Here is a 5,204-nt window from a genome sequence, read left to right as displayed (position 1 = left end):
TTATTCAGTAATCTCATGGGTGGACATGCAACAATAACTTGAGAATAATATACAAGCAACAATTTATAGGATTACTCTGGAGTAAATTGGCCAGGATTATAGTTTTGGAAGATGCTTATTAACTATCTAATCCTAAACACATTAATAGAAATGCTTTTTATTTCAGTGGAATTTACTTTCATGTTATCAGTGAGGTCTAGGTATACAGGTAAACACAATCCAGGGAACAACACACTGATGTTCTATGCATGTTTTTAATCCCTCCTTTCTCCTAACTTGCATTTTTATCTATGAACCCACACCCAGCCCAATTCAGCAGGGGGCCAAATCCCCCTCTGGTTGCGACTCAGGCTTATGCCAGCAAAAGTGCCCTCCCTGGGGCACTTACACTGGCAGATGGGCACTTATCCCAGCCACTGCGGAGCCCTGGTATGACCAGCCGCAGCACCCAGCTCTCTATTAGCGCTTCCGCGCTGGCCCAAGTTACATGGGCATGGCAGGGGTGGAGCCAACCTTAGTCATGTTCCACCGCCAGTTTAGCCCCCTTGTGCCGGTAGAGTGGGGTTCAGACATATGCTGCGATTATCGCTGCGTATCTCCACTTCCCCCTATGGGAGAGTTAAAGGGCGTTTTCGCACACACTTTTTATTCCAGAATAAAAGCGAACCGCATTGATTCCTTACCTTTTTAATGTAGTTTTGTCGCTCGATGGCATTCACACATGGCCCGGTAGTCACACATCTTCCGCTTGCTTCGCAACTCCCGGGTTTTTGCATCCCTCAGGAATGCGGCGCAAACGACGAATCTGATTGGCTGGCGCGCAGTCCTGGGGCAGTCCGGGGGTGGGGCCTAAGTTACCCTGTGAGGCGGGTGGGGCTGAGAGAGCTCCGAGAAGCTGTGACTAGCCCAAGGCCACCCAGCTGGCATGTGTGGGAGTGCCCTGGCTAATCTGAATTCCCCAGATAAGCCGCCACAGCTCAGGCGGCAGAGCTGGGAATCAAACCCGGTTCTCTCTCAGATTAGATATTATCCGAGCTCTTAACCCCCTACGCCACTGGCCGGGGTGTTTTCTCAGTGGTTCTCTTCTCCTGCTCCGTGGCAGAAGGCACAGGAATACCTGCTGTTCCGTTTGCCAGGAGGACTTTTCGGCACTGGATCCTTGAGAAAGAGAGGGGGACGAAAACAGTGGAATCTCTTCTCTACCACCCTACTTTAGCAGGATGAGAAGGGAAACGGGGGGACAAACCCCACACGGCTCCCACCCCCCCCCCCAAAGGAGGTCTGCAGGCAACATGGGCACCCGTTGTGCCAGAGACAGCACAAGAGAATATTCTCTGCTCACTCCCAAAGATGCAAGCCGGGCCTCTTTCCAGCCCTCCTTGAAAAATCCAGCATCCTTTAAGCTAAGCATCTCCTAGGCTCCGCCAAAGCAAGAAGGCTTTCGCTTTCAGCCGCCCTCCATTCAGTTGCGGACAATGGGAGGGACAAAGAGAAAAGCAGAAGGTGGAGGGGGTTTTTTAAGCACCCTTCAATAGGCCATCTGTAAATTGAGCTACAAGGCGTACATGACCACGAACGGGATGAGGGGGGGGAAGTTAAGGAGTGAGACATAAAAGGAACAAAAGGAATGTGCGCCAAGCAGTCAGAACGCCCAGTCGCACTCCCATTGGATGGATCAAATCTTGTCACATGGTGGGCGTAAACCCCTGCTGCCGCTTGATCCACTTTCGCTCCACTTTTGTTTCGCAACTAGGCACCAAATTGTGGGGGGAAACTGCGTTTTCCAAGAAAGTTGCACAAGTATTGAGCGACAGGAAAAATGCGGAACAATGGCTGGAATGTGGCACAGAAAGGGAGTCGGAACACATTTCGGCTTAAGTGTGTGCAAACAAATGTGTGAAACGGCAACGACCTCACATGCCAGATCTGCAACAAACAGTGTGTGCGAAAACGCCCAAAGGTAAATTTGGGGTTTCTTACTTTGGAGCAGGCAGAGTGGCAACAGATCAGCTCTGTCCAGGCCACATGACAGCTCTGGACTGGGCTATTAATCTCTTCACACACTCACAAAAAAACAATTTTTATCACAGGCATGCCCAGTAGTCCAATAGTGTGTAATGGATTGTCTTAATTCCTATTGGATTTCAACAAAACATGTACCTGATTTTCTCAAGATGTACCTAGTCTGTTTTGGATCAAAATTCAAGGTACTGCTACAGTCAAATATTATTAGGGATGCTGAGATTGCTACCCTGAACATTTGTATGAGTAAAATACTCCCCTATTTTATAGCAGTTGTCAACTTAGTAATGATGCTTTATCAATTTACCTATATTTATCTATTAAGATCTTCAGAATTGTGTGAAAAGCCTACAGAATATCAAATGAGATGTTACTTAGCTTTCAATGCTGCAAGCCAGCAAAACACTCTAATTCACAGAGATTCTGACCATTTTATTATTAAAATAAAAGGATTATTCCTAGAAATCTCATAATCCATGAAGAGATCGTACATTTTTTAGTATTTTTAGTATTTCTAAATGAGAACAAATGTAATGTGCCTATATTAAAAAACAGAACATTCCAAGCACAGGAAATCAAATTAAAAAGAGACCTTGTGGTAATTTATGGCTGGGATCCGCTGACAAGGTTTATGTGAATTTTGAATTTGTTAGTCTGAAACTAGCTGACTGCAGTGCATTTGAGTTTATGTATCTGGTACTGGTACATAGTGGTGCTGGCTGTGGAAAGGATGGACTAGAAACAATAATCCTTTCAAGTTCTGTCATTGTTTTTGTAAGAATGTTATCAATGTATAACTGAGAGAATGACACTTCATTGGTTATTTTGAGCGGCACATGGAACGTCTCCAGGCGGCCTTATTCATTCTAACTAAAACCAACCAGCTTTATCTGCTGCTTTCTTTTTGTAATGGGTACAAGCATAGAAAGCTCCCTTCTGCTGAATCACAGTATTTCAACTTGGGATCCTGGGGACTTCCTGCGTATAAAAGTGTGCCAAGCTATAGTCCTTCAGCCAAATTTAGTCTCATGTAGTAAAAAAAACAACAGAATGTTGTATGACACCTTGAAGATTAAAAAAATTATTGCAGCATAACCTTTTATAGACTGTGAACACGAATAACTCAGTAATTCAAGACATTCACACCCCACCCCCAAGCTGGTCTTAACTATAGCTAGACTCGGATTAAATACAGGAAAGAATTCAATATGACCTTTGCCCCTTGCTTTATGGGTTTGCTTTAAAAAAAATAGCCACCATCCCTTTTGACATTTGCTACCCTGTTTCATGCCTGGGATACTGGATTCACATGCTGAGAGACAGTTTCTTGGCTTTATATGATGTCTGTATGTTATGGTACAGAAACCCAAATGTGGTAAACGAATAAAAGTTTGCGGTATCTCATTCAATCAAGTGTGTTCATCATCTGTTTTGTTGGCACCCAACACTGAAGTGGGAGATTAATGATATGTTGATATCTCCGCAGACTGCGGAGGGTCATCATAGCTGAATTACCTTCTGGGAGGAGTAATTCACCAGCTGAGTCAATCACTCTGGATTAAAGAATGGCTGGGAGATAACCCACATTGCTTCAAGAAACTCCTCCTCGAGTATAAAGGTGGGAGTTTTTGTGGTTCATCCTAGAGTTGAGAGCTAGGAAACAGGATTGAAACAGATAGCTCAAGACTACAATGAATATAACTTGGACTTTTGGCGGAGTCCTCATTTTTTAAATGATGAAGGATAATTTATCTTACAAGGAGACATCTTTTTTTCAGGGAATGATAAAAGTGGAATGGAACTTAGAAAAAAACTTAAGAAAATTTGGCAAAAGTGGAGTGAAGAGAAAACACAAGAAAGATAAAAGGACCAAGTTACTGTAATTGGCTTATGCAGCTCAATGGGGTGTGCCAATGATTTTGCCAGTGTATGTCCATGCCGGTAAATTTTGGGCATTCCTTGGTCAAGAGGGCTCATGAAGCCAACTAAAGTTGGCTCCACACCCTGGACATGCCCTCGCATATAGATCAAATCAACCAAAACCATTGGGTGCAACGTACTAGCCAGGCAAGGGAAGAAGGAAGAAGCGTTACACGCCAATTGCTGCCTAAATTTAATGTATGTGTCAGTGCAAAACATATACAATGTATGGAAATAAACTATTTGGACATCATACATACAAACATATATACAAGGACATACAATAATGTGTGAAACAAGCGTGATAACTATACTCTAATAAATTATATCCATGCAACCTCAATATCTGGGAAATGGAACATAAGTCTTTAAGTACAAAAAGATCTTATAAATACTAGTTGGAAGAACTTATAAATACTCGTTTATATTATGGAAAATGTATATAGAAGAGAATCTGACATCCAAAGGTATATGGTCCAGGAATTTCCCCTTTAAAAGACATGAGAAGGCTTCTTAAATAACATAGATCAAAGAATCTGAAATAATATCTATCAAAGAATCTGAATTCATTGTCTCTTGTAAGAACTTATACACCACTTCAGAAGAGAATTTTTATTGTATACATTCAATGCCCCCTTCATAGGCAGCCCAGGCGATGTGCTGCCACACTGCTTCGGCACCAGTAAGTGCCTCCACACAGGCGTAAAGGCCCCTCACACCAGAGCAAGTGGCAGTTACGCTGGTACCAGGGTCACACTGCCTCCTGAGTGGTTTTGCAGGACCCCCCAGGAGTGCACTGTAAAGGTTCTTTAATTTACATTAAGTTCCATTCTTAAACAGAATATTAATACAATGATGTATGGTCAGCATTTATCACCAGAGAAATTGACAAAAATGTATTAAAATGTTCTGAATGTGTGTTAGAAATGTAAGCACTGTGAAGGGTACTCCTATAATTTATGGTGGACTTGTGAAAAGGCTAAAGATTTTGGATACAGATACATTCAACAATCCAGAAGATTTTAAAGGCTAATATACAGAGGCTTTCCTTTCAGGTCTGGTGGACAGTTTGAAAAAAGATATGAAATTTTGTTTTCATATATGACATTGACAGCAAGAATGCTATATGTGCAAAAAATGGAAATTTTCATCTATACCTGCAACAGAATGATTTGGGAAGATACTGGAATTGGCTTAGATCAGGGGTAGGGAACCTGCGGCTCTCCAGATGTTCAGGAACTACAATTCCCATCAGCCCCTAC

At 42.6% G+C, this 5,204-nt stretch overlaps 1 protein-coding gene across 2 annotated transcripts in view; it reads left to right on the top strand.

Moving 5' to 3' along the window:
- Window positions 1-5,204, top strand: part of GATA2 (GATA binding protein 2) — a 627,541-nt gene that overhangs the window by 327,622 nt on the left and 294,715 nt on the right. The window lies entirely within an intron of this gene.

The sequence above is a fragment of the Sphaerodactylus townsendi genome, linkage group LG03 (assembly GCF_021028975.2).
Source record: "Sphaerodactylus townsendi isolate TG3544 linkage group LG03, MPM_Stown_v2.3, whole genome shotgun sequence".
NCBI lineage: Eukaryota > Metazoa > Chordata > Lepidosauria > Squamata > Sphaerodactylidae > Sphaerodactylus > Sphaerodactylus townsendi.
The sequence above is the reverse complement of the archived record's forward strand: the minus strand, read 5'-3'. Positions and strand labels throughout refer to the sequence as shown.